The sequence below is a fragment of the Trachurus japonicus genome, chromosome 13 (genome assembly GCF_045865225.1).
Source record: "Trachurus japonicus isolate A0001 chromosome 13, Traja_1.0".
Taxonomy (NCBI): domain Eukaryota; kingdom Metazoa; phylum Chordata; class Actinopteri; order Carangiformes; family Carangidae; genus Trachurus; species Trachurus japonicus.
In genome coordinates this window covers 5,587,264-5,596,458 of record NC_140919.1, presented here as the reverse complement: position 1 = coordinate 5,596,458, position 9,195 = coordinate 5,587,264, and the positions used below count along the sequence as shown (strand labels likewise).

The 9,195-nt window shown below is 40.0% G+C and overlaps 1 long non-coding RNA gene across 1 annotated transcript; it reads right to left on the bottom strand.

Annotated features, from left to right (window-relative positions):
* Nucleotides 1–259: 259 nt before the first annotated feature.
* Nucleotides 260–2,803, bottom strand: LOC146975321 (uncharacterized). Its single transcript, XR_015037341.1, has 3 exons — nucleotides 2,769–2,803; nucleotides 2,470–2,488; nucleotides 260–1,041 (listed from the first exon to the last, which is right to left on the bottom strand). It is a non-coding gene; the product is annotated as an uncharacterized LOC146975321 (long non-coding RNA).
* Nucleotides 2,804–9,195: the final 6,392 nt, after the last annotated feature.

The window sequence follows — 9,195 nt, the reverse complement described above, 5'->3', positions numbered from 1 at the left end:
CTGTACAGGTGTCTGTTTTTTATTTCAGGATCAACAGGTTAAATAACAATAAAACGCGTGTGTACAATACAGTTACTGAATCACCAGGAGACTGTTAAATAAATGTGATATTTGCAGTCAAACCTGAGTACAAACCTGCAGATGTCCAAAATGAGTGAGCAGGAACAGACTGAAGACTAGATACAGTGCTCTTTTACTTTACAAGTTCTTCAGTACAGTTAATTATCTTTTCTTAATTTGTGTATATTTATCAAGAATTAAATATTAACTTTATGCAAGCACTGTATTCCAAAAGTCAATACTCAATTATTTATGTATTTGGAGATCAAGGATATTTGCACTGATCTCAATCAAATAAGCCAAAGTTTTTATCTACAAATGAGAAGAAAAAAAATTGGGGGGAAGTTTTCTTAACCCCTCTGAGTTTACTCAGATAGTACTACTCAAATAGTTTTTGACCAAATACAATATCCTAATGGGATATGCCAAATTAGGAAACAATATATAATATAGTTATCAATAAATGATGAGGAGAGAGAGAGACAGGACAGACAGAGCGTGAGAGTGGAGAGATTCTCTCAGTGCTTGTAAAAATAGACAGATCCAGCAACACTGCCAGGAAAATCTGAGCGTTGTCTCAGAAGGTATGAGCTTTCAAAAATTCACATCCAAGTGGTAAAATTCACATTCAGCTTGATAAATAGGGCAGCTTTGTCACCTTGAGCGGTACGCTACCAGTGAACAAAACTTATGACCTCACACTGCGAACCGTCACCAGTGCTTCGGCCCAAAAGGTGAGTGGGACAGTGAGATAGATGGAGGGAGATAAAGACAGAGATGGTTTTATCCGACAGGAGAGACAGAGACCAGCAAGCGCAAGGGAGCAGAGAGGAGGCTTCACAGTAACAGAACAAACTGTCAATGATCATCCAAAAGAGAGAGTGGTATAGAAAGAGGCTTTTATGAGGGGGTAGATGGCTTGTAATGACAGAGGAGAGGGGAGAGGTGATGCACCACTGGACAGGTGGTGGACAACAGGACCTGGAAGAAAAGAAAACACTGTTACTTTACATTCGACAGCAGTTTCAATGGGTTAGAAGTTAAAGGTACAATATGTAAGAAATCTAAAGCAACTGGCTGTAAAATCGTCCTAATATGTCACAGAGACTCAGGAATAATGTTCATATAACATACTGAGCTCACCAACAACAATCCTACAGCCAAGATATTCGCATTAAAATTGTTTTTCAGCTGGGAGATAAAACGAGGTTGTGAAAAAAAAGATTGTTTTCTATTATCGGTTATTATTTATATTTGCTTGATATCACATGGTAGAAATAAGCGGCTTGTCTCTCTGCCGTTTGTTACACAGCTTGCTGTTGTGAGCATGTAGCCTAGTTAGTTTGAGCTGCTGCTGAAGCTGAAGCTAAAGGGAAGAATTACAAAGTGAAAGTTAGAAAAGAGGGAGGAAATGTGGCGAAATGGAGCCGATGGTAAATGAAGTGATTGTGAACGTGTGGAGCGGTTCATGAGAGGAGTCTGTCCCGGTCAGGTCGCCGGTGTCCGGTCCTCATGTTTTATGATCCGACGTCAGAAAGCCGGAGCGGCTCACGTCGTCTATTCTGCCGTAAGACGTCTCATATGTTGGCTCATAGAAATGCGCGGTTTGCGGGCACATCCACAGAGACGCCGTAGACGGCGTGAATTACACACACTAAGGCCCCGGTAGATGCGGGGTTACAGTGTGTGTGTCTGTGTGTGCGTGTCTGTGTGTGTGTCAGCGCTGCACACACACACACACACACAGCGTCGGATAATAATAATAATAATAATAACAATAACTTGCAGATCACCTGAGTGACGTGAACTCCGCTTGTAGTTACTATGAGTCAGAGCAATAAAACAATGAGGTTGTTGATGAATATGTAGCTTTTCTCTCTGCTTTGAGACTTTGAGACTGACTGAGTGAGCAGAGCGGGTTAGCGTGTCGCTGTCTGGCAAGTCTGGTGGGTAGGGGAGGGGGGGACAACGCGCTTTTGAATTTGACTGCAGCAACAATTTTGGCCACATTCTTACATATTGTACCTTTAAAAGAGGATACTTCCAAATATTGTAGACACAATATTTTTGATAATAATACTACCTGATAAAATGATTCATTTGAGATCTTTAGGCTGTCACTTGTATCACATGTATTGTGTTGACACTTTGCTTTGTATTGCATTATTTACATTTTCTGTTATTTAGCACATTTAGCTTCACTGATATAAATTATGAAGAGGACAAAGTCATAGAAAAATCTGGGGTCTCATAAACAAAACTTGAACCTGCACAAAAACGTTGTGTATGCCATGTTTGCTTACAGTCAGATGTATTAATAACGAAATGTATAAATGTGTTGTCAGTCTCCTTGAGTTAGACCGTGCGCAGTATAAGCACCACGTTGTCATGAAAAGTGTGTCAACTTACCATCAAGCTTTCAGGGAGCCTGGAGTTGAAGAAAGGGGCGAGGCCAGCCAGAGAGTGGAAAAGGAGCGAGAGAAGATATTTTACACTCTGCACAAAGTCTTAACATTTTATAATTCATTTTAATTCTCATGTTCGATAAGGAATTACTTTTATCAAGAATTATACATTCTAGGTTAGGTTTGTGTGTGTTTTCTGTTGAGACGGTCATTCTAATCTGCACTGGTAAGTGATCACACCATATCAATATCATCATAAAATTATAAAAATGCCATGGAGAGGACATGAGTGTGTTGTCTTACTTTCCGGTTCAATCTGGAGTTTGCAGCATCTATGGTGTGGGGGTACAGAGGGGACAGAGAAAGAAAGGAGTGGAGAGTTCAGCACAGTGCATTTTAATCAAAATATTTACATATCAAATCATCATATCTGTGGAGGCCCCATGTGCCACCAAGGCATGAAGTGGATAGAGAGAGACATATCAACATCTTGTTGCAAGGTCTCAGTCGAGTTTCTACATAATAATTTAGTATTCAGTTTTTGCAAAATGCATGGCCTGGCTACAACACTTGGTGGTTAACTGTTGTCTTTATAGCAGTGCAGTGTTTCCTCTACATTCATTTAGGAGTGGCGGCCCGCGGGTTTGATTGTCGTGTCGGACGTTGCGTTTGAGTGCTAGCGGAAAAGGGCTCCGCTGGAGGGGGGGTTGACGGCGACGACAACGACACAGCAGAACGATCCTGTGTAGGAGGGAGCTGTCCATGGTTACTTAACCAAAAGTCTCCTGAGGCTATCAAACAAAGACAACTATGGACTGTGGAAATTTGAATACGGTGATTAAATCCAGAAGTTATCATGACAGAAACCGTATGTTGTGGTCAAAAAAAAAAAAGGAAGAAAAAAAGATTTTGATTCGGTGGAAACGGGGGGGCGGGGGGCGCCACTCCTTAAAATAATCCTAGACGAAACACTGCAGTGTCATGAGAATGCCCTTCACATGTAAACAATGCATGAGCTATGAGTCATAAGTCTCAGTGCTGAAAGGTAAGGATGTTTGAAGTCATATGTTTCCCATAGACATACAATGTGTTTGAACTTACCAAGGGACAGCCTGCATTTGCCAGGACGGAAAAGGTGGCCAGAGGGAGTGGACAAAGAGAAAAGACACATTTTAGTTTCCCTCCAGTATTTCAGTATTAGGTTAGCTCATTCCAATGTAGTTTTCAAAGACCAACTGTCGTCACTGCAATTACTTAAACGTGAGGTGCTGTTGCTTTTACAGTGCAGTACATGACACATAAAATTATTAAAATCAATATGAAATACTCATAGGACATATAAATATGAGGTATTTTGTTAAGCTCAGTTTCTGTGTCTGTACTTACCAACCAAAGCGCAGAGTTTTGACAATATTGTCTGTGTAAAAGAGACAAAAGATGAGTTCAAACCAGTCTCTTTATGCAGCAGGCTATTATTAACTTCTCTGTGACAAGAAACAATATGTTATTGTCTTGTGTGGACATGTGGTATACACTTAAACCTACACAACAACCAACACATGCAGTGCTCCATCTCAGCTCCCTGCTTTTTCTAGATGCTTAAATAATATGACAAACAATATGATATAGTGCATTAATGAATTGTTACTGATAAATGAGACCAAACGTCCCCTCTAAACAACTGTCCGAACAAAGTTGTTTGCTTTAATCACCTCTCAAATAAACATTTATGTTCTCAAGAAGTTTAAAGATCCCCGTGTGTGTGCGTGTGTGTCTTCATTGACCAACACAAAGGATGCAGGGGACACATAAGTCACATACACAGGGAGATGTGACAATGACCCATAGCCGTGACACGTCATCACTGCCGCCCGTCTGAGGGGCAGGACTGCCCAGTCCTCAGTCCTGACCCTCAGACGGGCGGGATAAAAAAAAGAAGAAGAAAAAAGACTGGGAAGAAGGCTGGTTGAGGCTAGCTAGTTAGCAGCTACTTAACTGCAAAACTCTCCTACAATTTCATCCTCGTCTCATAAATAAATTACGGATCAAACAACAGAGACAGCTTTGCACTGTACCACGCCAGTTAACTGAATGAGCTGGTTGAAGAACCTCTTTGTTTTTGTTCCCATGACAGCAGGCGTTAGCATCATAGACGGTTAGCATTAACGGCTATGCTGAGGTTAGCATTAGTTGCCAGGCAAAGGTTAGCACGTTGCTAACACGGTTTTTACTGTGGTTTAACAGGGAAATGTTTCGCCCCTGAATTTCTTTTAAGTCAGTTTAAGCCTTAGGCCAATCGTGGTATCACAGTGAAACGGGGAAAAAAAGGCATTTCTAACGTTTTACAGTTGTCAGTTAGAACCTCTCAGTCACTGTTACCTACCGTTGGCGATATTTTTTTTCGTAGGATGAGTCCGGGAAAGTCCCGCCTTTCCCGCCGTTCCCGCCTCTGATTGGCTAGATGGGCTCCATTTTCGACTCTGATTGGCTAGAAGGGCTCTCGCCTGATTGGTTGTTTGTTTTGGTTGTGAAACGGCTGTGTAACGGCTGTGAAACGCAGGCTGTCGGCAAAGCGTGATAAGTGCCTGGATCTACTTGGACTCTCTCTACTTATCTGGCCTGTCTAGCCTCTACCTGGTCTTTTTACTAAACTTAACCAACTCCTTTCTTCATTGCCTAAACCTAACCAATGGCACAATTACACTTCTCTCAAACTCAAAATGTAAACTTGGAATATTAATTTAAAAACTAATTTTTTTTAAAATGTGAAACCAGCGGGGATCGAACTCGGATTCACCACACCGCAGGTGAAAACGCAAACCGCTACGCCATGGCATCTGATTACATTTCATATTTCAGTTGTGTGTATTTTAGTTTACTACAGTACTGTTGTGAGATGACGTCAATCGAAGGAGAATTCATCCAGCCAATCAGAGGCAGGGAAGGCGGGACTTTCCCGGACTCATCCTACGAAAAAAAATATTGCCTACCGTTGAGACCTCAGAGCAGAATGACGTCAGCTCTCGTAAACAACCGTTAGGACTGGATGAGGCGTTTAAGTGTACTCGGAAATTCCAAACTCACACTGGGAAAAGCTGTACATTTCGCTTCTTTAGGCTATTTTATTGAAACATCAACATATTATCACGGTTGCAGACAATTTATTCATAACATTAAAATGATTCCAGTTGAAGTTTTGAATTATGGGGGTTTATGTGTGACTCATTTTAGCTGATAACCCATTTTACCTGAACAACGGTCATCTCCTACCGAGTTGCATTCAAGAACCTGTTTTCAGTGACGGAGATTAGACGACCAGCTGGTAGCCTTCTTAAACTGATTCTCTTTTTCTATTGTTGTGACTCTTTTAGTTTTTATTTTGTATTCCTGTATTTTAATGTTGTTTTACTGTTAGTGTGTGTGTGTGTGTGTGTGTGTGTGTGTGTGTGTGTGTGTGTGTGTGTGTGCGCTAAGGGCGCCGTCCATCCAGTTGATTTATAATGGCAAGTGGTTAACTGTTATGTGACCATGTTTAAGTTGTTAAAAAAATAATACAAATGAAACATGAAATTGCTGTTCGAAAAAAAAAGTGTAACTTTCACTATTTTTGGTACTATTATTTCTTAATACAAAAAAATAATCCCACGTTAATTTAAATGCAACGCAATACCTGTTAAAAAGTAATACTATAATAGGCCTATGTTACAACATTACTTATTAAGTCGCCCCCCCCTCTCCCCCACATGCCCATTGGCCCTCCGCTCTCCCCGCAGTCACACACACAGCAGATACCTGTCTGCAGTGGGAATGCTTTCAAGCCGTTTTCTTGTTAGAAACGCCACATTTTTAATTAGATGTGTGGATACTTGGTTGCATTAATCCTCAAAGTCGGCGCAAATGCCGGCTCGTTTGCGCGACCGTCTCGATATGTTTTTGTTTATATTTCAGTCATTTTACGCCGCCCTTGACGACCTGTCAATCAATCGACAGCTGTGAAGCGCTTCGAACCCGCAGAATCGTTAGGAGAGAGAGAGAAGCAGTGAGGAGGATGACGGTGCTTCAGAGGCTGAAAGTTTTGATGAATTTGATGAGGAAGATATTGAAAAAAGAAGAGAGAGTTGAGACTTCAGCCTGCTCAGACAGCAGGGCCACAGCTCCAGCTCTGTACACAGACCTGCTGAGCTCTCAAACCATTTTTTTTTTTTTTTTACCTCTCAAACAGCACCACAGTGACAACACATGGAGGGTACATTATATAGGTTAAATATTGTACATTTTGTGTTTTTTGTCTGTTTAGTTGATATTTTGTTTGGAGAGAAAAAGCTAATTTCTCATTTAGGGCTACACACATCTCATGAAGTTTGAAATGTAATGTTAGGCTAAGTCAATATTTAGCTTCTTTTATTTTACATTTGAGACATTTGGTGAAAATAGAATGACAGATAACATTTATGCTCACAAAGCAATTTAACAAAATTTCATTTTAACTTGTTTTCCACACTTACATTATCTATTAGCCTTTATTCAGACAGTATATTCCACTGCTTTTGTGAAGCTAAGACTTATACCCATTTCAAGCATCACAACAGGTTATTCTCATGACTGTAGAGAGACTCATTTTTTTCATGTCTTCACCCAGGATTTACTCAATGAAATTTTACTGATTGTTGTGCAAGTTGTGTATCTTGGGGTCAGAGGGGGCATACAGATACACTGCTACATGTACGTTATCATTATAATCATTATTGATCATTGTTGGGGGGGGGGGGGGCGCCTGGGAGTAATCTCGCCTAGGGCACCAAAATGGCTAGAGCCGGGCCTGGTGTGATCACATGAAGTTACCTGTGTGTGTGTATTTAAAAATGACAGTTTGAAAACATTGTTGGACTATTATTTGAAACAATATCTGAAGAGTAAAAGTAGAACATTTAAGTCTGAAGAGTTGAAGTGCTCCAGCCCCCTTTTTACCAGTAAGTTTCTGTACCACGGTGCATGCTCTGATGCTGTTCTGAACTGCTTATAACAAAAAAAAAAACTAAGTGTATGCTGGAGTTTCTTTGGCTTTCATTGATTGCTAAAATACTACTGGTTATATGAGGCCACAACAGTTTGACAGAGACTTCATGTATGTATGGGAGGGGGTGCGGTTACACTACAACTTAGGAATGCACTTTCAGTAGTGAAGAATAGGGTAAATACCTGGTAGATACGCAGTAATTGTATATTGTAAATTTTAAACCCGGTAGTTAAAAATATTTACGTGATATTTATCTGGTAAACACCAACAAGTTATATTTTCCTGACAACTACCTGGTATTTACACAATAATTACCTGGTAGATATCCTGCAATTGCATATTGTAGACTACCAATGAATGTGTCCATATGTAACTAACTACCAATTATTTACCTGGTAGTTACCTGATATTTACCTGATATTACTTAGTAAATACATTTAATTACCTGATATTACTTAGTAAATACATTTAATTACCTGTTATTACTTAGTAAATACACTTTATTACCAGGTAATTACCTGGTAATTACTAGACTGTAAAACGAAGGGTTATCCCAGAGGGATAGTTGAAATTACTTCACTATCCCGGCTGCATTGTACAGGTCCTATTGGTCTTAAGCCAAGTGAGTTTTCAGTAGGTCAGTAGTAGGTAGTAGTAGGTTCCTGTAACCGGGCAACCACCACCCCTCAACCCCCCCTAACCCCCAACCCCCCCCCACCACCCCACCAGTTGCTGCCCTGTTGCTGTGGTCCCCCTCTCCCCTAATCCCCCATTGGCTGCACACGCAGCCAATGGAAGGCTTTCCTCTTTTCCTCACCATGACGACATCACTCTGATTGGTCCTTTGTCTTGTCTTTTATACCATAAACTCCCGCCCATATTCCTCTTCCATCATTATCATCCAGGTAAGAGGCTTTTTTTTTTTTTCTTTAAAAACTAGCTTGATTTTTAATCTAAAATTTGAACATTTAAAATTAGGGGTAACTTTATAAAATCGATTTAATTAATTAATTAATTAAATAAATTTTATTCCAACCATTGTTTAACTTACATTTCACTTGTGAAAATAATGTCAATTGCCGGAAACATGACATTTTTCCCATTTTTTTCCTCCATCCCATCACACCAACAATAAAGAAAAGAACCCTAACAAAAGAGAAAGGTAAGAAAACGATTAACACCTTGATTTTCAATGTTTATTTCAGATATAACATTATTATAATTTTTGTGTGTGTGAATAAAGGGATGATGATGATGAAAAAAAATTATTTGGCACTAATAAACCATATAATATGAGCCATTGTGAACTAAAATTTCTATGTAGTTAGTAACATGAATCAAAATTAGGCAGCAATGGCCTTGTCAGTGTCACTGAGTTAATAATTTTCATAAGTTTTTTGTAATTTATTTGATCAGAGAGGTTGTGGCAGAGACGCCATAGTGATAGTGCAGTTTTTCAGAACTTCCCGCCACTCACTCTCTTCTCGCCAGACGTGCGAATGAGTTGTTGACGTCACACTGCTTTTTTTTCCTAGCAACAGTGCGTCACAGCGGGCGCTTCGCGCCATTGGCTAGACCCGCGAATAAGTTGTATACGTCACACTGCTGTTGCTGTGAGGGTTTGTCCCTTATTGTCCTCCCTGCCTTTTTAATTATAGGTATACTGCCATTACTAATAATACCGTTAGTTAACTTTGATTGATTGATTTATTT